Here is a 23,605-nt window from a genome sequence, read left to right on the forward strand (position 1 = left end):
GGCCGGAGGCGAGGGCGTTGACAAAACCCGGTGACTTGCCTCCGTTTTCTGTTCCCGAGCTAACCAAGCAACTTTCACTCTCTCAAGGGTGCCAAAAAATGCTTTCAGCACCATTTCGTGCTAAAAATACAGTATTGCATATAGGGTTTTTTTTCCCCTCTAGAATTCCTAAGTTTGGCCAAAAAATAACTCTGTTTCTCTCTGTCTCCTCCTGTTTCTCTGTGTCTGTGTGTGTTGGGGGCGGGGAGGGGGCCGTATTAGACATGTTACATCTCAAGGTCTGAGACACCAGCTCTGAGACACACCACAGCCTGGGCGTCCAGGTGGGTGGGAAAGGCACGGGGTTTACAGATGAGGTGGCCGAGGTGCAGGCCCACTGTCTGCGGTGGGAGGGGCTCATGTTCCCCCGTCTGCAGAGCGGCCTTCCTAACACCTGGGGGGCCTCCCTACCCGCCAGCCCGCGGTGGCACCAGGGTAACAGGCGGTACATGGGCTGCACGTTCCTCCCAGCCCTCCGCCTCCCTGCGCCTCCCCCAAGGCTGAATGCATGACCCCGCCGCCGTGGAGGTCACGTGACTTGCTTTGGCCAGTGGAATGTGGGTGGAGGTGGCCACGTGTCCATTCAGAGCCTGGGCTTAGAGGCCTCACCAGTTCCCCTGACCCTCCGTGTGCTTCTGCCGTTGACAGAATCACAGGGGGGCCCAGGGCACCTGAGACACGCGTCCCCACCCCCAGCCGCCTGGCCCGGGCGTGAGTGACGGCGGTTACAAGCTCACCGACACTGGGGGCGGCTTGTCGGGCAGCGTTACTGCAGCAGTAGGTGACTGCTACAAAGCACGGCATGAACTCCCTTCTGGCTGAACCCGGTGGGGCAGCTTTCCACCGCTTGTCTCAGAGTCTGAGTGACGCGGCTGTGGCCTCGGACCCCTCCCCTCAGCCTGTTCGCTCCTGGGCTCTGCCTGGAGCTTGACAGGCCTTCCTGGTGGCCTTGACAGGAGCGGGAAGCGTGCCCCGCGTCAGCGCCCCGACCAGGCACTCGGGCAGGCGCCGTGGAGGTAACCACGCAGGGCCCTCCTCCCCAGAGCTCTGGTTTTCTCCTCCTTGGGCTTCTGTGCTCTCATCACCCCAGTGGGCCAGGTGACGACCAGGACCAAGAGAGGAGGTGGGGACGCACACCGCCCCCGGGGCTGGGCTGCGAGCCGCTGCTCTCCAGTCTCTTGAACAAAGCGAGTCATGAATCTGAATCTAGAATCAAGGCTTGGGGACAGGCTACCTTGGCTGGGGGGTGCTGCAAAGTCACGGTGTGAGAGGAGGGGGTCAAGAGTCAAGGTCATTAACAGAGAACAATCATGAGTTGTACTTTTTCTTGTTGTTCAACTCCCTTATCGTGCAGACGGGAAAACTGAGGCCCAGAGACAGAAAGTGACTAGCGGGCCCTCCTCCCCCGGGTAGTACACCAGGCCCTTCTCCTGACGGTCAAGGTTGCTCCTCCTCCACCCGGAGTAGCCACCCAGGACACAAGGACTCATCGGTGGATGGCGGGGGCCTTTCCCCCACGACTAACCTTCAAGGAGCCCGTCTGGAGCCCCAATTTTAATGTCACATGAGGTGAGCGATCTCAGTTAAAGAGAGACGGGAAGAAAACAAAGCCAGAACCGTGCGTTTGGGGATCGTCTGTTCTCTTGTTGGGTTTTATGTTGTATGTAAGTGGCGCACATAAACTCCTGCGGGGAGGATTTCATCAGCAGACTCATGACGTGACCACTTTCACGTGGGGAGTATTTGCTGAAAGCAAATGGAGACGACAGCAAGCACCGGGAGGTGCGTTTTCCCATTGCTCCGTGGTTCCCAGGGACCGTCGCCCCGGGGTGGCGGTGGCTCGCCCCTTGGGTCCTTCTCCACGGAGTGGGGCGTGTCGGGAGGCCAAGGGCAGCAGCCCAGGGCCTGAGGCACGGGCCCGGCCACCGCAGGGCGCCTGCCTCTGCCGCTCACCAGCAGGCGGCCATGACCTTGAGGACGCCCTGTCACCTCCCGGAGCCTCAGTTCCCCCATCTGCAAAGTGGCAGTAGTCACGCAGCCTCCTCCTCCACGGTGCGCTGTGTGGCTTCCGGGAGCTGCTGTGTTAGACCCCCAGCGTGCTGGCAAGCAAGCGCGTGGCGCTCAGTAACTGTGAGCTGCTCTAGCTTCGTCTCCCTGGGGCTTGGAGGCAACCGCCCTCGCTCTCCTGGGGGCTGTGAAACCTTCCCCGCCAGAGTCCCTGCTGCCGCTCACCAGGCCGATGGAGTCAAATCACAGGCAGGTGCAGGCTCACAAACCACAGGACAGCCCAGCACGCGGCCCGGAGAGTGCGGGGCTGAGGGTGGGTGGCCTCGCCCACTGGGCTCACCTGCCAGGTGGGAGCAGAGCCCTGCTGGCCCGTTCTTCTGGTTTTCTAGAGACTCTGAAATTCCAGCTCGGGGGAGGTAAAACCTTCCCGTGTATACATATTGGTAATAAAGTTTTAATATATATATATATTTTTTAGAAAAACCAACTTGTGGAGGCCCAAGAAACCTCTCAGGCCACCAGCTTTCAGTCTCTGAGTTGCTCCATGAACAGTAAGCATTCTGGCACGTGCCTGCCCCCGGCCCCTTCTTGTGTCCCTGGCAGACATTGCTGATCACTCCCAGAACTCTCTTTCTTGCTCAGGCAGGACTCTGCCTTGGACTCCCTACAGTCCAGCATTCTGGCAGCCACGGCCAGTCAGCTGATATCAACAGAAGTGAGGAGTCCCACCTTGCCCACTAACCTACTCCCAAGCCACTCATTTCAGAGGCAGGAAAGGACTAGTTTTAGCTCACTCATAACCAGACACGAAAGGATCAGCTTCTCTTTGGCAGCTGACAAAGACAGAGGCACTGGATGAAGGATGTTTTGTGTGCTGGAGTGTGTCTTTTTTTTCTTCAAAAGTATAGGTTTGGGACCGAAGCATCTTAAAATGCAGAAGATGTAGGCCCCACTTCCTGCCCCTACTGCCCATTGGGTCCAGGTGGAGGGCATTGATGGACAGAGGTAGGGTGTTTGTGTAAACATAATACTTTATTTTCAGGAACCACGGAAACGCCATTCGCCCCCCTGTGGGGGAGGAGAACAGGAGCTCATGGTCTAAATCAAAGGAAAATGATCAAGGCGCCCAAGTTGGAGGCAGACTCCTGTCGGCTGTCAAGCCGGTAATTTTGTTCCCTGAGCCGGGAGGGGTAAGGTGCTGTTACCACCTCCAGGAGATTCTGGCAGCCTTTGTCAACGCTCTGCTTCCCCAGGAGCTGGCAGGGTGGGAGTTGGAGGGATGAGTCAGACAAGGCTTCTCTCGGTGGGGCAGGGGGAGACCCAGCAAGGCGCAGAGCTGCTCCTGTGGGTGGGGCGTGCTGCAGCCTCAGGGGAGGGACGCGGCTGGGTTGGAGGAGGCTCCTAGGAGGAGGGTAGTCAGAACCAGGCGTGGGACATTGTCAGAGGGGCTGGTATGAGCCGCAGGTCAGAAGCTGCTTTTGGAATAGGACATGGCAACCCAATCCAGTGTTCTTGCCTGGAGAATTCCATGGACAGAGGAGCCTGGCGGGCTATAATCCAAAGGGTCGCAAAGAGTCGGACATGGCTGAGTGACCAGGCATATCGGAAACTCCCAGCGTCCTCTGGGGGCAGTGTTGAGCAGTGGGAAGGAACGCTGGGGCCTGGATTCATATCCTCACCCATTTGGGACAGAGTTATGGCCTATTGTTCTGGGTATAAAAAGCTCTCGGCTCCGAAACTAGGGGGTGCAGGGAAGTGCCAATTTGGGGTGATGGGTCAGTGCATTCAAACAAGGCCTCCTGTGTCCCCCAGGCCTGTGGCATTCCCCAGGGGCGTGCGTGGCTGGGTTGAGATGTTCTGAATTTAGGACACCTGGAGAGAAGTCAGTTAATTAACTTCTAAAGTTAATTCTTCCCAATCTAACTGGATCTTACTTTTTTAAGTTTCTCACTTTTTGAGTGACAAAATGGATAAAGCCCACTTTCAGTACAATTTCACATAATTTCAGATTCTGAGTAGCTTATTTTATATGACAGTTAAAAGCTATTATATCAAGTCATGGTATAAAATATTCTAATTATGGGTCAATCCTCATTGTATCTCAACCTGTAAAGTGCTTAATATGCTCTATGTCCTACTCATAAACGTATACCTTTAAACCAAGGATGAAAGACCACAGATGTCACCTTGGAAAGCCTGGGGGCCCTGAGTTTTATCGAGATGCTCTGAGGGAGCATGCCCAGAGCTGTGAGTCCCGCTGTGTGCAGTGGGGAGCCTGCCCCCCATATGGCAGGTGCCTGAGTGGGCATGTCGTGGCCAGCGGCTGCTTGGAGGGGTAACCTGGGGGTCACTGTGTGTGTGAGTGGAGTACCCCCAGTGACAGTTGGCAGGATGACTGCTCCGCCCAAGGAGAGTGGACGGGACGTGTTTGGAGGAAACACGTGCCCTCCCCTCACCTCTGCCCCTTGGCCCTTTAGCCAGGCTCCCCCAGACTTCCGGTCCTGACTGTCCAGCCAGGACCTTCCCCTCCCTGGGCCTCAGTGTCCCCCTTGGCTCTGATTAGATGCCCCAGCTCCAAAAGCCTGCGGGTCTAGCAAGGGCGCAGACCCCAGGCCGGGGCCCTGCCCGCCCACCTGCCCGCTGCAGCCGCATCCCCAGGGAGCACAGCTGCCACCCTGGGGCCGCCCTGCTCTTGTCAGGTGGGAGACGCTCTTGGCAGGTGGGAGACGGAACTGCAGAGGCCCCGGCGGTGGCGGGCAGAGGGGGGTGCACTGGGCAGCCCAGCAGGCCGGTTCCTCTGCCAACCGCGGCCTGATTTAACCGGCATGGCATGGCATGGCACAGCGAGGCCCTGAAGGGCAGTGCTAGCCGCTCCGCATTCCTGCCTGACTCAGAACACCTGAGCTGCCTCGGCTCCTCCCACCCCAAGTGGGGCGATGCTCCCGGCAGCCTGGGCTGGTCCGTCAGCCTGCCCTGCTGCTCTTCTCGTCTCCCTTCTCCGCCAGCCTGACTTCCTGCTCCAGGGCAGGACTCTCCTCTCTTCCGCAGTTTCCCTTCTTCCTCTTCTCCTCCTGCACCCCTCCCCTCCCCCTCCTCCTCCCCACCCCCTGGCCTCCCCCCACTTCCCATCCTTCTCCTCTTCCTCCCCATCCTTCTCCCGCAACACCCTACAGCCTCACTGCTCAGACTCTGGTCCTCAGATGGACAGCATGGGTGCCCCCCAGGAGCCTGTGAGAAAATGCGGACTCTCAGGCCGCACCCCAGCCCTGCTGCGTCAGGGCCTGCAGTTCAACAAGCCCCCCGGGTGACTCGTGCACTTCTCTAATTACAGGGTAATCAGTTCATTAAAGTGGCAAACTGCAGCCTCACCTGTAGCCCCTCTGCTGATTGCTGACTCTGCTTTCAATTTGCCCTGCTTTCTTCCCAAGGGTTTTGTTTTTATTTTAATTTTATTTTATATTGGCGTTTAGTTGGTTTACAATGTTATGTTGGCTTCAGGTGTACAGCAAAGTGATTCAGTTATACACATACCCACTCTTTTTCGAATTCTTTTTTCCATGTAGAGTATTGCAGAACATTGAGTAGAGTTCCCTGGATTCAATGTTAATCCCAAACTCCTAATCTGGCAAGGGTCACCAAGAGGAGGGGACAGCCCTTGCAAAGATGACCAGAGGGAACCAGGAGGTGGGGGGTGGGTGTGTCTGTGTGTCTGCATTGAACAGACAGCGGCGGTTCCAGGGAAGGGCATCGCCGAGGTCAGGAGGGGGCTGAGGTGGTGTGGCTCAGACAGGGCTTCTGTGGGTCTGCTGTAAACACTGAAGCGAGTGAAGTCAAAGGCTGGACCAGGCCACTGTTTTCTAGGAGCGGGCTCTGAAGTCAGAAAGCCTGGGTCCAGATTCTGACTCCACTTCCCACGTGCTGTTTTATTGCGAGCATCCGATCTGTGCCTCAGTTTCCTTACCCTGCAAATGGAGGCCACAGCGGTGCTTCCGTCGTTTGAGCGGATGTGAGATTAAATGAGGGAATCCGTGGAAAGTACTGGGAAGCGTTCCTGGCGTGTAAGGGGCCAGCTGGAGCCCAAGGCCAGGTGGCCCACTGCCTTGAGCCTCAGCTTCCTCCGCGGCGGTGAGGGCCGCCCTCTCCTGCAGGGCTGCTTGTGAATGTTCAGCAGCCAGCAGACGGGCATGTGCCTGGCCCTCTGCCTGGCAGGCTTGGCTCCTCTCGTGGAGCTGGCGCTGTAGTGGGGGAGACGGAAAAAGCATAAACAGACAGCACGGTTGCAGAGATAGTGCTAAGTACCCCGAGAAATACCAGACAAGATGGGAGGGGACAGGATGATGGCGGAGGGGACCCTGCTTCTGTTTGGTGGTCAGAGAAGACTTTTCTGCAGCGACGTTTGAGTCGAGATCTCAGAGCCAAGGAATCGGCAGAGACGGGGAAGGAGTGTTCTGGCCGGAGGAACAGCATGTGCAGAGGCCCTGAGGTAGGAGCGCTCTGGGCCTGACTGTGGGACGGAGAGGGGCCCCGTGCCTGGAGTAGGGTCCCAGGTTTTAACGAACGAGGATGCAGGGCACCCAGTTAAAGTCCTGAACAGCAAAAGATTTTTTGTTGTAGTTCAGTGGCTCAGTTGTGTCCGACTCTTTGTGACCCCATGGACTGCAGCACGCCAGGCCTCCCTGTCCTTCACTATGTCCCAGAGTTTGCTCAAACTCATGTCCATTGAGTCAATGAAGACATCCAACCAGCTCATCCCTCTATCGTCCCCTTCTCCTCCTGCCTTCGATCTTTCCCAGCATCAGGGTCTTTTCCAATGAGTCAGCTCTTCGCACCAGGTGGCCAAAGTATTGGAGCTTCAGCATCAATCCTTCCAATGAATATTCAGGATTGATTTCCTTTAGGATTCACTGGTTTGGTTAAAAGGATTTTTTAATATAAGTGTATTCCAAACGTTGCCTAAGTCACTTGTTGTTATCTGAAATTCCGATTTTACTGGGAACCTCTATTTTATCTGGCAGTCCTACGCTCGGGGGAGGAGTTGTGTGTGGGGGGAGTGATTCATCAGCCTGATGGAGGCTTGGCCGGCCTGGGGAGGTGGTTGGATTTCTTTCTAAGGATCAGGGTTAACAGGGCTGAGGCCTCCAACCTGCATGCTGGCCCAGGCACTAAAATGGGTGGGCTTGCAGCTCAGTGGGGAAGGTGTCTGTCAGGGACCCCGGAACAAGAGGTTTGGGCCACTCGCTGTATGGAGAATTCTCCAAAAGATGACTCATCGCAAGTCACAGACTAGATCTCAGGCTGCATCCCTCCCAGAAACGACAGGGAGGGGAGGCGGTCGGGGTAGTGGGAGTGATGTTAAAATTAGAACCACTGTGTTCTCCTAATTACAGATGCAGTCGGAGCCCTAGGAATCTGTAATGGGCTTCCTTGCAGCCCTCTGGAAGGGGGCATCTACCACGTACGCATTCACGAGGAACCGGGAGAGGGTCTGAGGGGATGCTGTGTGCCCAGGAGGGGCACGGGGAGGGGGGCGGTGGGGCTGGGTGTGCACACTGCTCTGCAGCTGGCAGCGAGAGTCCGTGACGTCAGGCCTGCCCTGCTCCCTGTGGGCCTTGGGGGACGGATGGGGGCAGAGTCAGCTGCCGGAGAGGCTCCCAGAGGCGGCGTCTGGGTCCCTCATGCGGGCTCTGCTGGCCCCCCTGGGGCTCAGCGCTTGCTGAATGAATGAATGAAAGAAAGAATGAATGAGGGAGGGCACTTTGGCCACCCCCTCCTTCTCATGGCTGGGCTATTTTAAGCCTCGCCCTAGGCCTTGTGTGGGCGCCTCCACTCCACGTCACAGCAAACAGATTAAAAGGCACCCACGTGCCTCATTAAATAGAATTTCTATATAACGACACGGCAATGAGTGGAGATGCCATGGACTAGTCAACTGAGGTTCTGTTCTGTGGACACTTAATTGAACATTTATTCATTTTGACACGTTAGTATGTCTTTTCCTCTGTCCTCCACCCCCCGACCCCCATCTGCAAAACGTTGCTGGGCCCCCGACAGCCTCCCGGCTACTGATGCTCTGCCCCGTGGCTAAGCAGGTGGCCTTGTCTCGGGGCTGCAGTGCCCACCCCCCCAGCCCGTCTGTAAGGGGGACGGTGGATGCGGTGACCACCTGGGTGCGTCCTCCCATGCGGAGGTTTATCAGAGCCCTCCCGCTTCCTTCAGAGACAGGGGGTGAGAGTCCCTGCCGATCTCACAGGGCCATTGACTGCTGGGGGCGCCAGCATCAGCGGCTGTTCCTATCCCCACTTTACAGGTGGAAAGGCAGAGGCTGGGAGGTGCGGACAGCCCTGGGAGGTCCTGGCCTGCCCAAGGAGGTGTGGGCCGAAGTGCATCACTCACCCTGGGGGCAGGCCCGTTACCCTTCAGTCCTGACCGTGAGCAGGAGCTGCTGACGGGTCTTCAACGCCCCCCTGGGTGTGTGCTCTGTCGTGTCAGACTCTTTTCAACCCCCTGGACTGTGGGCCATGAGGCCTCTCTGTCCATGGGATTTCCTGGGCAAGAATACTGCAGTGGGTTACCATTTCCTGCTCTGGGGGATCTTCCTGACCCAGGATTGGATTCACATCTCCCGCATCTCCTGCACTGGCAGGTGTGGTCTTTACTGCTGGGCCACCAGGGAGGCCCGGGCCTCTGTAGTGAACGTACCAAATCCTCACCACGAGGCCACCAGGGAACGCCCCTAAAAATATTTTTGTTTAAAACAGTAAAGAAAAAAATTAAATATGTGTTTCGTGTATACCCAGTAACAGCAAAATTCATGAAGGCAGCATTAAACATTTTTTTTTATTGGAGTATAGTTGATTTACAGTGTTTTATGTTAATTTCTTCTGTACAGCAAATGCTCAGTCATCCATACGTATACATTCTTTCTCACTTTCTTTCCTGTTAGGCCTCATCATAGGATATTGAATGGGTCCCTGCGCTCGGCAGGAGGCCCGTGATGTTTATCCGTGCCGTGTGTAACAGTTTGCCTCTGCGAATCCCAAGCTCCCGATCCCTCCCTCTTCTCCCCTCGGCAGCCACGCATCTGCTCCTGTTTCACAGACAGGCTCATGTATGTTGTGCGTTAAACTCCGCACATACTGATACCATGTGGCGTGTGTCTTTTTCTTGTCTGATTTGCTTTGCTTAGTATGATCATCTCTGGGGCATTACTTCATTTTTTGGTGGCTGAGTATCATTCGATTGCATGTATTTGTGTGTATACACATGTCACACCTTCCTTATCCATTCCATGGACATTTAGCTTGTTTCTGTGTCCTGGCTGTTGTAAACAGCCCAGCTGTGAACATAGGGGTGCATCTGCATATGTATGTATCTTTTCAAATTGTAATTTTTTCTGGATATATGTCTAGGATCGGGATTGCTAGGTTATATGGCAATGCTGTTTTTAGTTTTCTGAGGAACCTCTGTACCATTTTCCACAGTGGCTATTCCCACAAACAGTGTAGCACTTAATATTTGTAGACTCTTTAATGGTGGCCATCGTGAAGGCCGCATCTGAATGGCCAAATTGAGGGTTCCATGGGGTTGGGCTGCGGTTAGCATGCCGTGTGCTGTTCAGGAGCTAAGTTGTGTCTGGCTCTTTGCGACCCCGTGGACTGCAGCACGTCAGGCTTCACTCTCCTTCGCTGTCTCCCAGTTTGCTCAGATTCACATCCACAGAGTTGGTGATGCCATCCAACCATCCGCACACCCTCTGCTGTGTCTCCTCAGACAAGTCAGTCCACCTCTCTGGGCCGTCCCATTCCTGATAAGGATTGCTAATGCAGACAAGGTCCAGTGCTAAGGATCTAACACTAAAGATTCCTTTTTCTGATTGTCTTCCCCTTCTTTAAAGAGCAGGTCAACATCTGCCATACAGGTCCAGCAGACAGTGGACCAAAGGCGTGTGGAGGAACAGGCCCACGTCCTGATATTCCATTCTGTGCATGCAGGCGCCAGGAGCCTGGCACTGGGGGTGAGAAACGCGGTGAAGGGCTTCAGTTCCACGGCAGTTGTGCACAGGTGCTTTCAGTCACTGCAAGGAGCAATGTTGTAGGACCAACTCCAGGCCAGCCACCTGCTCCTGCAAGGTGAGATGACTGAGGAAAGAGGATCCTTCCTGATTTGCAGAAACAAGGTGATTGATACGGTGACTTTAATCACCAAGCAGCTTTATCTAGAAGAACCACAAATTGCTCCTCAGCTACTCAGAAAGAGAGAGGCTTGATGGCCATCTCTGAGGATTAGCAACGTGGAGCATCAGGACAGGTGAGGTGGCCGGGAGGTAGTCAGCAGAGACTCCAATCCCCAGGGAGCTCCTGAGACACCTTAACTCTCGTAAACTTGTGCTCCTGGACCTCTTGGGAGTCCTGTTTGAGTCTCTGCCCTTTTTATTATTTTTTGGCCACGCCATACATCGTGTAGGACCTTATTTCCTGGACCAGGGATCAAACCCACGCCCCCTGCAGTGGAAGCTTGGAGTCTTACCCACTGAACCACCAGGTAAGCACCCTCCCGCCTGAGTCTCTGCCTTTTGATAGGAGAGTGGAAGACATTAACCTTTATTGTACTGTTGGTTTATTTAGACTTACTTGGCCATCTTATTTTAATTCATCATGATTTCATTGATCAAATTATCTATTTCATTTTCCCCCCTCAACTGCTTTGAAAATTATGCCTTCTGTCTCTGTTTGCCTAGTGAATAACTGTATATTTTCAACACACATACTTAGTTTTCTAATAATGTTTATTGTTTAACAGCATCTCTGTTCCAGCCTGGTCTTTGTGAAAGCTGATAAATCCCCGAGGCAGGGATTAGGGAGTGGGCGAGGGGCCGCACAAGGTGCCAGGCACTGTCTCTGTTTCCGTGTATGACCTTTATTTATCCTTAGAGCTGCCTGGAAAGAAGGATTCGTCCTTCCATTCATGGATGAGTTAAGTGACGCTCAAGAGCCGAAGACGGGGGTCCAGGGCTTATCAGCAAGTGGGTGGCCAAGCAGGAGTTCTAAGTCCTGGCTCTTTCTGCCATTTTTTGTCTGTCTGTCTGTATGGTTCACCACTTGTCTGTACTTCCTCAACAAAGAGCCAGTGAGCTGGAGTATGAAGACAGAGTCAGAGTTGAGTGTGTGCAGGGGAGAGAGGGGAGAGCCCTCCGCATGGTTGACTGGTGCCTGATTCTTGCCAGTGGGTTCAGGGTGTCTGAGAGCCCCACTGAGCCCTGGCGGGGCACACCTTCCTGCCCACATGCTCCAGGGAGGACCACTGTGCTGGTTCGGGGGGGTGGCTGCCTCTCTCTGCCACTCATTCATCAGATGCTTGCTGAGCGCCTCTTGGTGGCAGTTCCTGGCAGGGGGATGGTTCGGGGATCAGAAGGCATCCAGGCGAGGCGAGAGAGAGCCGTGCAGAGGAAACAGGGCCTGGAGATTCTTTGTTCCTTATTATTATGGCTATACTTTGAAAAGGTGATACATGCATGGAAGACAATATCTGAACTGTACAAAAGGCTATAGAGTCAGCCTTCTCTCCACCCGTAGGATGATGTCGTTATATAAAAGGTAAAATATACGTGAGGAGGTATAAAAAATCCAGCGGTGCCTACCTTTGGCATTATCTGGAGCATATCCTTGTGGAAAGAGTCTATACAAATTCAAGCGCACGATTCTGCACACTCCTTCGTGTTTTGGTGCTGCTGGGAGAAACCCACACCTGCCGCTGTGTGCCTGACCCTCATCACTTCCTTTATCCCGAAGGTCACCCTTGTTGGTCCGTAGAGAACAACCTTGGTTGAGGCCACAGACATTCCATGAAAGGCACTGTCCATGATGCCTGGGAGCTCGTGAGTGGGTTTACTGTGGGACAAACCCCTGAGTTTGGAATTGTGCGTGTGAGTGGAGGAGGGTTCCAGTCCCAGCTGCCTTCAGAGGCGCGCGTTCTCCGAGGCGCGTGCCGCTGCCACCCCAGCCGTGACAGGCTTAGCGCACGTCGTCCCGGGGCGCCATCAAACTGAAGACTGTCTTTTAAACACAGCAGCAGGAAGAGCCTCGAGACAGGCCCCAACCCGGCGGGGTGGGGAGCTCCTAGGTGGGCTGCATGCTGAGCCTGGAGAAGCTGGTTACCCACCTCCCGGCCACCCACCCGCATCGCCCCGCTTCAGATAAGACTCGGGAAGAGCGGTCAGACTCCTTAATTGAAGCCGCGCTACCAGATATGGTGGAGTGTTTTTCCTTTTAATAGCTTCAGTGAGACATAATTAACATACTATACAATTCTCCCTTTTAAAGTGTACGAGTCAATGCTTTTTCAGCACATTCACAGAGTTTTACAATCACTTTTGGAGTATTTTCATTACCCCATAAAGAAATCTTCATCTACCCACCAGTCACCCACCCCCTCCCCTCAGCTGCCGCTGGCCGATTTCTCTCTCTGTGGATCTGTCCATTCTGGACCTTTCGTGTAAGTGGAGCCCTGCAATAGCTGGTCCTTTGTGACTGGCTTCTTCTACTTAGCATCATGTTTTCAGGGTTCGTCCATATAGCAGGGGTCCGTATTGTATTCTTTTTTTATTAACAAGTAAATATTCATTACTTTGTCAACAGAGGTCCGTCTAGTCAAGGTTATGGTTTTTCCAGTGGTCATGTATGGATGTGAGAGTTGGACTGTGAAGAAGGCTGAGCGCCGAAGAATTGATGCTTTTGAACTGTGGTGTTGGAGAAGACTCTTGAGAGTCCCTTGGACTGCAAGGAGATCCAACCAGTCCATTCTGAAGGAGATCAGCCCTGGGATTTCTTTGGAAGGAATGATGCTAAAGCTGAAACTCCAGTACTTTGGCCACCTCATATGAAGAGTTGACTCAGTGGAAAAGACTCTGATGCTGGGAGGGATTGGGGGCAGGAGGAGAAGAGGACGACAGAGGATGAGATGGCTGGATGGCATCACTGACACAATGGACATGAGTCTCAGTGAACTCCGGGAGTTAGTGATGGACAGGGAGGCCTGGCGTGCTGTGGTTCATGGGGTCGCAAAGAGTCAGACATGACTGAGTGACTGAACTGAACTGAACTGAAGTATTCATTGTGTGGATAGACCGCTTTGTATCAATCAGTTGATAGACTTGTTTCCATATTTTTGCTCAATGCTGTTATGACATTTGTGTACAAGTTTTTGCGAGGATGTATGTTTTCAACTCTCTTCGCTATATATCTAGGAATAGAATTTCTGGATCATATAAGTGCTTAAATGTTTGAGGAACTTCCAGGCTATTTCGCAAAGCAGCTGTACTATTTTAGATTCCCTCCAGCTATGTATGAGCGTCCACTTTCTCAACATCCTTGCCAATGCTTATTATTTTCTGTATTTTTAATTTTAGCTAACCTAGTAAGGGTGAAGTGGTATGTCAGCTTGGTTTCGATTTACATTTCCCTGATCACTAATGATGTCAAGCATCTTTTCATGTGCTTATTATATTTTTTTGAGAAATGTCTATTTAGAGCTTTTGCCCATTTTACACTGGATTGTCTTTTTAGATTGTTGAGTGAAAAAAGTTAGTTATTCTAGAAACAAAAGTCTCATCAAATGTATGACTCACAAAAATTTTCTCCTGTTCGGAGGGTTGTCATTTCAATTTCTTGACTGATGTCCTTTGAAGAATTGGCAGGTGGATTCTTTTCCACTGTGCCACCTGGGAAGCCCTCCTGATGGTTTTGGTTTCACAGATAAGTCATTTTGATTTTGATTTGCATGTCCCTAGCAAGTAATGAAGCTGAGCATATTTTTGTGTGCTTATTTGCCATTAATATATCTTTTTTGGTAAAATGTCTGTTCACATCTTTTCCCCATTTTTAATTGGGTTGTTTGTCTTATTATTAAGTTGTAAGCGTTCTTTATACAGTCTACTCACAAGTTCTTTGTTGAATGTACATTTTGTGAATATTTGTTCCCATACTTTTCTTTTTCTTAACAGTGTTTTTTTGTTTAAGTAGAGGATTTCCTTTTCAAAGCAAACTCCAAGGGAAAGCAGTCTTGAAGAGCCAGCAGCGGTTGGTTCTGTGGTGCCAGGTGAGGACTGAGAAGCAGCAGCATTGCAGCCGGGGGCCCTGACTGACCGCTCTGACCCAGGTCAGAGAAGGCACAGTGCTGACCAGCACGTCCCCACCCAGGGCGGCGACTGGGAGCAGGGCCCATCACCTGGACCTGAGGCACGTCTACCGGGATGCAGGACTCTTCACACAGCATGTGGGCTCTTAGTTCCCTGACCAGGGATCAGACCCAAACCTCCTGCAGTGGAGGCTAGGAGGCCTCTCACTACTGAACTGCCAGGAACATCCCCTTAAGTGTCTTAAAAAAAAATTTTTTTTTTACAATGTTGCATTGGTTTCTGCCACACAACTCGAATCAGCCACAACTACACACATTCCCCTCATGAGCCTCCCCACCTCCCCCATTCCACCCCTCCGGGTCATCATGGAGCACCTTCCCACCAGCTCTCCGCCCCACACGCGCTGGTGCGTATATGCTGATGCCGCTTTCCCCACTCGTCCCACCCTCTCCCTCCCGCAGAGTCCACAAGTGATTCCCACGTCTCTGTCTCCACTCCTGCCCTGTAAATAGGCTCATCAATACTGTTTCTCTAGATACCACATATATGCATTAATATACTCTGTCTTTCTCTTTCTGACTTACTTCACTCTGTATAACAGGCTCTAGGTTCAGCCCCCTCACTGGAACAATCCACCTCAAATTTGTTCTTTTTATGGCTCAGTAATATTCCATTGTAAATAGGCAACTCGATATCAGGAAAACAAACAGTCCAATCAAAAGATGGGCAAAAGACCACTAACAGTGTTTCTTTCCATCATGATGAAGCCCAATGGATTGATTGTTTATTCTTTTAGAGTTCACGCTTTTGGTGTCATACTTAAGAAATCTTTGCCAAACTCAAGGCCATTACGACTTTCTCATGGGGCTTTTTCCCTAGAAGGTATATACACTTAAGTTGCACATTTAGGTTCATGCTCTGTCCCCAGTTAATTTTTGTAGATGCTGCAAGTGTGAGCTTTCATTTCTTTGCATGTGGATATCCAATTGTGCCAGCAGTATTTGTTGGAAGACTATCCTTCCCCTTATTAGGCTTCTTGGTATCTTTGTTAAGACCAGTTGACCACATGTGTTGGGGTCTCTTTTCACCCTCTCCTCTCTTCTGTTGGCCTTTTTGTCCAGCTTTGCCCAGGGCCGCTTGCTCTGATTGCTCCCTCCTCACAGTGACGCTTGAGCTCATTCAGCATGCCCCTCCATCTTTGCTCTTTTTGGCAATTTGAATGGAGCAGCTTTCGTTAGATGAGACTTTACTGCGCTGAATACCAGAGCGAACCCAGTCACTGTGATGATCAAAAAACCCCCCCACCAGATTTCCAAAAGTTGTGATTGGGGGCAGTACCACCCCCCTCCAAGAGAATTTCTTCCTCAAAGGGAGAGGAATCAGATTAGCATCAGCAGCACTAAATGATAGAGGAAAATGGTAGAAACCCTTCCAAGTTCTGAGGAAACGGATTTTAACCTAGAATTCTATACCCAGAAAAACTGTCAATTGAGTGCGAGGGCAAAATATATCATTTCAGACAGCCAAGGACTCTGGGACCTTCCCACAGGCTGTCTCTGGGAGAATTGCTAGAGGACGTTCACAGGAGAATACAAAATTAATCCAAGAAAGAGAATTCATAAAATCCAAGAAAGCATGGATCCAATCCAGGAGGGAAATGCCAAGAAATCGCCGATGATAGCCACATAGCAGGCCAAGGAGGTACCAGGCCAAGTTAGAACGGTGAGTCAGAGAGCTCTCACGAGGGTTTTTAAGGAGAAAAATGAAGATTCTACAACAAAGAGTGATATTTAAAAGATAGATGGTCTCACTCAGAAGCTGAATGTGCATAATAATAGTAAAAGCTAATAAATGATTATAACATGCCTCTCTTTCCCCTCTCTCCTCCAAACTTGTGTACCTCTCTTTTCTTTACAGCTAATAGTAATATATTTTTTTTTTTTTTCTGCCCCTTGGCCTTGTATTCAGGTAATGATAACCCTGGAAAAGCCTATCACTGGCTTTTCAGGTTTAGAATCTCCCCACACAAAGCAAGGGGATGTTCACGAGGGGGACACAGGGTCAGGAGAGGTGGGGATGTGAGGCTGGTGCAGGAGGCTTGCTGGCCGAGCTCTCAGGATCAGCACCAGGCCCGGGCAGCAGGAGGGCCGGCCGACGGGCCCGTCCCAGCAGAGGCCTCTGCAAGTCCCGTCAGTGGCTCTGGAGCTGGGACCACCCTGCAGAGCTGGCCAAGTTTGGACAAAGGCGCTGGGCTCTTGAGCTCCTGCATGGACCAGTCACAGCCTCAGGGAAGCAGGGACGTAGCTTTGGATGCGGTCAAGTCCGTGGGCACGGGGCAGTATCCAAAGAGGGACACTGCTGAGCTGTCAGATGCCGACGTGCCTGGCGGGTGGCGGGTGAGAGCCCCGTCCTGGGGCGGGGTCCTGTCGGCTGCCGCGGCGTCCACACACACGCCTCCTTTGTTGTCCCCTGCGGGGATCCACACGAGAGGCAGTGTCACAACGGGATGCCCTGTGTGTGTGTTCACTGCTTCATTTTGCAGGTGTGTTAAAGCACCCTGGGTTACCTCTCTTCTCCACCATCTGCCACCTTGCCCATCAATGCTCTGACATCATCGGCTTGCGTGGGGAGACTGTAAAGGACGTCTGGGTGGCTAAGAGTCCGGAGTCTCGTCCTTCATCCAGAGGGAGGTCAGTTAGCTCACTGCATCTGGGGGGCCCGGGGGAGGCAGCATGGAGATAGAACCATGAGGTCAGCTTCAACCCAGAACTGCTGCAAGAGGGTGCTGGGGTGGGGGTGGGGACAGGATACGGCAGTTGGGTGGGGGGATGTGGGAAGCTGCTCCTCAACCCCCATCAGCTTTTCCCCACCCCCACTCCTCACTCAAGTGCCCCAGGATTTACACCTGAGTTTCCTTCATTCCCAAACTGGCAGAGACCCCCATATGTGTGGCCCGAGGATCAGGTCTCCCAAATAACTCACTAGATGCCAAGGTCGTATCCCTTTTGGGAAAGCTCCTGGTATCTTTATAAAGGGAGGAAATATTATAGAACCGGCTTGCAAAGATGTTGGTATATTTTCAAAATATAAACTGAAGCGATAAACACATTTTACACACACAAGCAGGATGTAATTTTGCCCTAGAGAAAATAATTACAGGATTTATAAAAACAGTATTAATTTCTACAACATCACAAGTAGCCTAGGAAAAGCACTTGGTGAGTTTGAGGACCTCGAAACAGCTCCTCCTGCCATTCTCTCTTTCACAGGCCATGCCCAGGGGCCACCCAAGGAGGCCTTAGGGCCCTGGAGGGTCAGGGGTCTCTCTAGGTGGGGCCCATCATCTCCTCGAGGTAAAGGGGTGTCAACAATCGTGGGTGTGGGAAACCAAGTTTTATCGAAGCCAGTGTGACGCCAGCCTTAACAAAGACACACTATACCATCAAAATGTACATTATTACAAGGTTTTTAGAAAGTCATGAGATGTAGCTAAAGCTTTACCCAGAGGCAAATTTATAACATTTGCCAGAAAACAAACAGTGGAAAGAACTAAACTCTCCCAAAGGCAGGAAAAGAACAAGGTTAGTCCTAAGGAAATTTAGAGCATGAAAAGGATAGAAGGTTATTAAAAGTCAAGAAATAGAAAATACGATCGCTGGGCAACCTGAGGCTCAGAGACGAAAGGAACCGCTGAAAGGCTCAGGGCCGCGGTAGAGGCGGGTCTTGGGACTGCAGGCCCGGCACACCAGACCCGGGGTGTGAAGGAAGGTCCCTGCCCGGGCCTTGGGAGTTGATTCACAGCCGCATCGTGGAGGCCTCGGGGCCGCCAGCCGCCTAGAACCGTCTAGGACAACGGACGGCCTAGGAAACTTGTCGTGCTTGGGCAACAGAACGAACCCCGCGTTTTTATCACACTTGGTAAAAAATGCCAGAGCGCTTCTGAGCTCCTTATTTTGCTATTCACAGCCCAGTCGTCGGCTGACAATATGTAGGAACGTCTGTGTTGCCGAATTTCTTGGTGAGATTAGCATCTCAGAGCGACCGAGGCGGCGGCGAGGAGGCGCGAGTCGCACCCCGGCGGCGGCGGGCGCGGGACGCGAGGCCGGCAGGCGGCGCCCTCCCTCCGCCGCCGCCGCCGCCGCCGCCGCCTCCCGCCCGCTCCTCCCGCGCCGGCCGCCGGGCGCGGGCTCCCGCTCCGCCCGCGCCGCAGCCGGCACTTTGCAAACTCCTCGCCCGCCCGCGGCGGCCGCAGCTCCGCGCCCTGTCCGCTCCGGTGCGGCCGCAGGGCCGCGGGCGGAGGCGGGAGCCGGGCGCCGAGGCGGGGCCGCGCCGGGCCCCGCGCGCCGCGCCCCCCGGGCCGAGCCCCGCGCCGCGCCGCGCCGCGCAGAGCCGCCGTCCCCGCCGCGCAGCCACGGCCGCGCCGCCGCCGCCGCCCCGCCGCCCGCGCGCCTGAGGCGGGGACCATGGCGAGCGCCGCCGAGCCCCCCGGCCAGGCGGCCGAGTACCTGCAGGAGCTGACCCGGATCGTCGCGGCGCAGCAAGAGCTGCTGGCGCGCCGGCGGCGGCGCATCGAGGAGCTGGAGCGCCAAGTGGCGCGGCTGAGCCGCGAGAACGCCGGCCTGCTGGAGCGGCACCGGCGACACCTGGCCGCGTGCGCCCACCGCCCCGACCCCGGCCCCGGCCCGCAGCCGCTCGGCGCCACCCCGGAGCTCGGCGGCCACCGCGACAAGTAAGTGGGGACCGGGGGCGGCGGGCGTGTCGGGAGCGCGCGAACTTCTTGGGGGCCCCCGGGGGCCCCTCAGGGCTCGGCGTGGAGGGTGCCCAGCCGGGGGGCACCTCGGGGTACCCCTGGCGGGGTCGCGGCCCGCCCTGGGACGCGGTCTCTGCGGGATTGAGCTTCCAGGGAAAGGGGCTCCGGGGCGCTGTCCGGCGCTCCCGCGCGCCCGGCTCTCCAAGGACGGCCGGCTCGGGACTCGGGTTCCAGCGACCCGGGAGCTCGGATGCGGGATGGTCTCGCCACAGAGGGCTGTCCGGGCGCACCGGGGGCTCTGGGTGGCGAGTCCGGAACCCCTGACCCGGAGACCCCAGACCCGGAGCGCGGGGGCGCCGCAGGCGCAGATCCCGCCCTCGAACGGGCCTGGGTCCCTCGCGGGTAGCTTCCCTCGGGGAGGGACTCTCTGCTGCCTCCAGCCCAGGACGCGCCGAGCCCTCCTCCCTCGGGACGCCTCCGTGTCTTCCTTCGCGGCTCCTGGTTAATACCCGCCCGGCCCTGGGATTACCCGGGGCTATTTCGGAGCGAGGATTAAGCCGGAGACGGGATGGGGCAGGACTGCCCGGCCGCGCGGGGCCCGGAGTCCCTGCCGCGCGTTTGCCTCCCGTGGGTCCGAAGTCGTGTGCGCGGCCCTGCTCCGCACAAGTCCTGATGCCCATCTGGGCGAGGCGGGGAGCGCGGGGCTCAGGGTCGCTGGGGCTCGGGTTTCCTGGGGGGTGGGGTTCCTGTGTGCTTTGCGCCCTGTCTAACCCTTCGGTCCCCGTGTCTTTGGGACCGCCTGGCCCACACACCACGGACTGGGGCGGAGGAGAAACTGTTAGCGTGGGTTTTGGGGTAAAGGGTGGAATGCCCTTGGTACGCAGCTTCAGGGAAGGTTTTCTGGGAGGTTAGGGGTGGGCAGAAATGATGAGAGGAGAGTTATCCTGACTCCAAAGTCTTTCGGAGGAGGGTCTACTGATTCCCAGGCATCCAGGTGTGGCTATCTGGTCCTCTGGTCACCTGAGACCCGGTGTGCCTCTTCCCCTGGCCGGGCTGTGCAGGCTGTAGTCAGGGGACAGAGAAGCCTCCCTGCGGCCCGGATTCCTGCGTGGTACCTGGCCGTGCTCCTGGCTCTAGTGGGCCCTGGAGGAGGAGGGGCGCCTGGGTGGGTCAAGGCGCGGGTGAGCCCGGTGCCTCTGCGGTGCCAGGCCAGTGGCAAACTTCTTCTTTCTGTTTGTGTGCTGGGAGGGCAGAGGCAGGATGGAACAGCTCTCAGCTGGGGTCACTGGAGAAGGAAGAGACCCCCCGTGCCGCTTCTGTATTTCTGCCCCTGGCTCTCCGGCATCTCCTAGACGCCCTCTGTCCCTCTGTCTCTTCTGTGGTCGCCTGGTGCTGGCTGCAGGGCCTGAGCCTTGACCCCCCCAGGCAGGGACTCATGGAAGAGCCGGGCCCAGAGGAAGCCGCCAGCGGCTCGGCAGGCAGGGCCCCGGGGCCATGTGGCCCGGCCGCCCGCCCAATGTTGGCAGGTGCCCCGCGGCAGCGTCCAAGCGCTCCTTCTTCCCCTTCACAGTCACTTCCAGTGACCAGGTGTGGCCGGAGGGTGCTGTGAGCCTGCTTGGGGACCCCCACCCCCAGTGCTGGTGTGGGCGGCGGGCTCGGAGGGAGGGAGCTGGGGGTGCTGAGGTGGGGCTTGTGTCAAGCGTCCCCAGCGTGGCTTCAGAGCCTGTGGTCGCATCTTTTTCAAGAGGAACGGTGGCGACACCGAGTTCTGGGTGGAGGGGAGCGTCTCGGGCTGGAAGGTGCACACAGGGGCCTGGCGATGGTGCTAAGAAGCAGATGCTGACCAGTGGGTCTGGGGGCGGGGCGGCGGAGGGCCCGAGGGTCTCACAAACTCCTGGGGGTGGGGGTGCTGTGGCTTTGGGGCCACACGTGAGGAGTAAGGAGTCAGGCTGGCAGGCTCGAGAGTATTGACAGGACTGGGGGCCCACTTCCCTGTCCGTGTCTCTCCCCAGTCTTTGAGGAGAGAGGGCGCCGGAGCCCCCCTCCACGGGGCCCGTGCCCTGGGCTGGTGGCACATACGTGCCTTCTCCCTTCTGGAGGGTGTATTCCGGCCCCTGCAGTGTGGGGGGAGTGAGCTGTGGGCTGCTTTTCCAGCCCAGATTTGAGGGGCCCCTGCCCATCCGTGGAGAGAGGTGATTTATTCCTAAGGAGCAAGGGGATAACCAACCCCCTGAGAGCAACCGGCTTTTATTCAGCACCTACTGGATGCGGAGCCATTGGTGATGTGCTGGCGACCCAAAACGGAGAGCGGAGAAGGCAACCAGGGGGTACACAGCACGGGCAGGCGGCCAGGCCCCAGGGGCTGCGGGACAGGTCCCTTGTCTTAGCTTCGGGGTGTTTAATTCACAGAAACGGGGTGACACAGCTGCCACCAGGCTCTGAGGATAAAGAGCAGATGAAGGGTGCGCAGGAAGTGTGCACAGTAGGTGCGTAATGCATGGCACACTCTTTCCTTGTCAGGCAGGTTCTCATTTTGGGGAGCCAGGTGAGCACAGGTCGGCGGGTGAGACCTCTGGGGCATGTGGAGTGGGGGCACAGCACCCTGGAGGAGATGGTCCAGAAGGTGGGGCGGGGTGGGGGTCGGCTCCCTGGGGTAGAGACCAGGAGGTCTGTAGCTGGCTGGCCCGAGCCGACGGGCAGTGCGAGTCCACACCATTGAGACTGCTTCCTGCTGGGGGACCCGCTCCACTTTCTGCAGCGCTAGTACCCCCAGTGTCTCCCAGCCCTGCCCCCCACCTGCAGACTGGGGCCCCTGAGGTTGAGGGTCCAGTGAGCAGGCAGGCTTGGCTGGGCCTGGCTTGAGTCAGCAACCCCTGGCCCTTTGGCCGCTGGACAGGGTGCCCCACATGCCTGGCAGGCACAGTGTCCTGCTGGGGAATGAACAGATGGAGGCCGCAGGACAGGCTCACACTGGACGCCGGTCATCTCTGGACCGCCTCCCCCAGGCAGTCCTCGGGGGAGTTCCTGGGTGTGGGGGAAACCTTTCCACCCAGAGACCTTTAACCCCTTTCTCAGGAAGTCCCCGTTCCATCTCTGCTGAAGGTTGACATCATGAGTCTCTCAGCTTTGGGGAAAACAGGGTAATAACGGGGAAGGAATGGGACGCCTTTGGTTCCGTTGGGCGTCTCACTGCTTTTTTTTGGTGACATCAAAATTCACATCCAGTGTTCAGTCAGCTCCATCCTAATGTTTCTAGAACCGGCCCCTCCCAACCCTCCAGGAATTCGGGCTCATAATAGATGCTCGGTAGATCCTGCTGAACACGGGGGGCTTGATTAGGATCCGTGTGTTCTCCATTAGAAAGTCAGTGTGGGCTTTCGTGGGTGCAGCTGTGCCGATGAACATGCAGACCCGGACGCGGGGGAAGCAGGTGCGGCCGTCGCTGCGGCGTCCACGAGGGCGCCCCATGCGCCCGCCCTGCTCCGGGTCTTCATGCTTACCAGCTCCTTTTGTGGGCTCAGCGCTCCCACAAGGCGGGGACGGTGGCCTCTCCCGTTTCACAGATGTAGAGACTGATGCTCAGAGAGGTCCCAGGACTGGCTCTGGCCCTCCCGCCTGTCCAGTGTGGATCCAGGAGTGGGGGACCCTGCTCTCACCCCGCCACCCACATCTGCCCTTCACGCTCCCCCGTAATCAGACATCTTTCCGTCGGTCCTGCGTGACTCCCAGCCCGCAGCACTGGAGGAGGCCCAGCGTGCATGGTGCTTGTCGTGCCTCCTGGGCCCTTGATACCCAGGCGGGGTCTGCAGCATAGCCCAAGGCTGCCGTGCGGAGGGGCCCAGGGTGGCATGGGACGCTGCCTCCCAGCCTCTGCTCCTGAGTTTCCGGCAGAAGTCAGCCTCGGCCTGACAAGGCTGGGAGGCCCGATGGAGCCGCCTCCCTCGGCGCCCGCGTCCCCTCCAGCCCTCGAGGGCTGTCAGCTCACAGGAGAGGACGTCTCTCTGGAGCTGCGAGCTGGTGACTCACTCCGGGGGAGGTTTCCAATGGCATTCAGTCTCTGCTGACTTTCCAAACAGGCGCTCCTCCGGTCTGTGCTGACATTAACCATGACGAGGGCGCATCAATTTCGGGGGAGAGGGAAGGGGTGACGCTCGAGGGTGACCAGTGATGAGGGGTGGGCTGGAGGCGGGGACTCGAGCACCTTACAGGGCGGGTCCTGGCTGGGAGCCTCCGAGAGCACGTTTATCTTCAGAGTGGCTGGGGAACCCCAGACCCGGGCCGCAGGGTCGGAGGTCCCGGCCGCCTCTGATTCTACCTCTGGGGCCTCACACAGGCCGGAAGATCTGCAAGGGCGGAGGGGGCGGCCAAGGGAGATACTGGGCTCCCGTTCTCGGTCAATGATGCTCTTGTTCTCCCAGCCGAGTAGCTGGTGCTGGGGAGGACATCCCCCCGCTGGGAACGGGCTGCTCTGTGCCTGCAGGGCCTCAGTCCGGCTGAAGAACACGTGGTCACATCCCAGGGAGCGGGGCGAGCCGTTCTTTCTCAGGCAGATGGTTGAGTCCGCAGAAACAAGGAGATGCTTCTCTGACGCTGTCTCCCGGCCGTCCGACACGCTAAGCCAGTGATTCTGTTACAGCCTGGAGGATAAGTCCTGAGATAAATCTGGTTCAGGCCTC

At 55.8% G+C, this 23,605-nt stretch overlaps 2 long non-coding RNA genes across 3 annotated transcripts; both read left to right on the plus strand.

Annotated features, from left to right (window-relative positions):
* Positions 1-1,208: 1,208 nt before the first annotated feature.
* LOC123330984 lies at positions 1,209-12,674 on the plus strand. Of its 2 annotated transcripts, XR_006547357.2 has the most exons (5): positions 1,209-1,608; positions 2,525-2,597; positions 3,089-3,209; positions 9,941-10,175; positions 10,510-12,674. It is a non-coding gene; the product is annotated as an uncharacterized LOC123330984 (long non-coding RNA). The 2 variants fall into 2 exon arrangements; XR_006547356.2 differs by lacking the exon at positions 10,510-12,674 and having other exon boundaries at positions 9,941-10,452.
* On the plus strand, positions 5,187-8,982 carry LOC123330985. Its single transcript, XR_006547358.2, has 3 exons — positions 5,187-6,529; positions 7,434-7,501; positions 8,354-8,982. It is a non-coding gene; the product is annotated as an uncharacterized LOC123330985 (long non-coding RNA).
* Positions 12,675-23,605: the final 10,931 nt, after the last annotated feature.

Source organism: Bubalus bubalis, chromosome 21 (genome assembly GCF_019923935.1).
Source record: "Bubalus bubalis isolate 160015118507 breed Murrah chromosome 21, NDDB_SH_1, whole genome shotgun sequence".
Taxonomy (NCBI): Eukaryota; Metazoa; Chordata; class Mammalia; order Artiodactyla; family Bovidae; genus Bubalus; species Bubalus bubalis.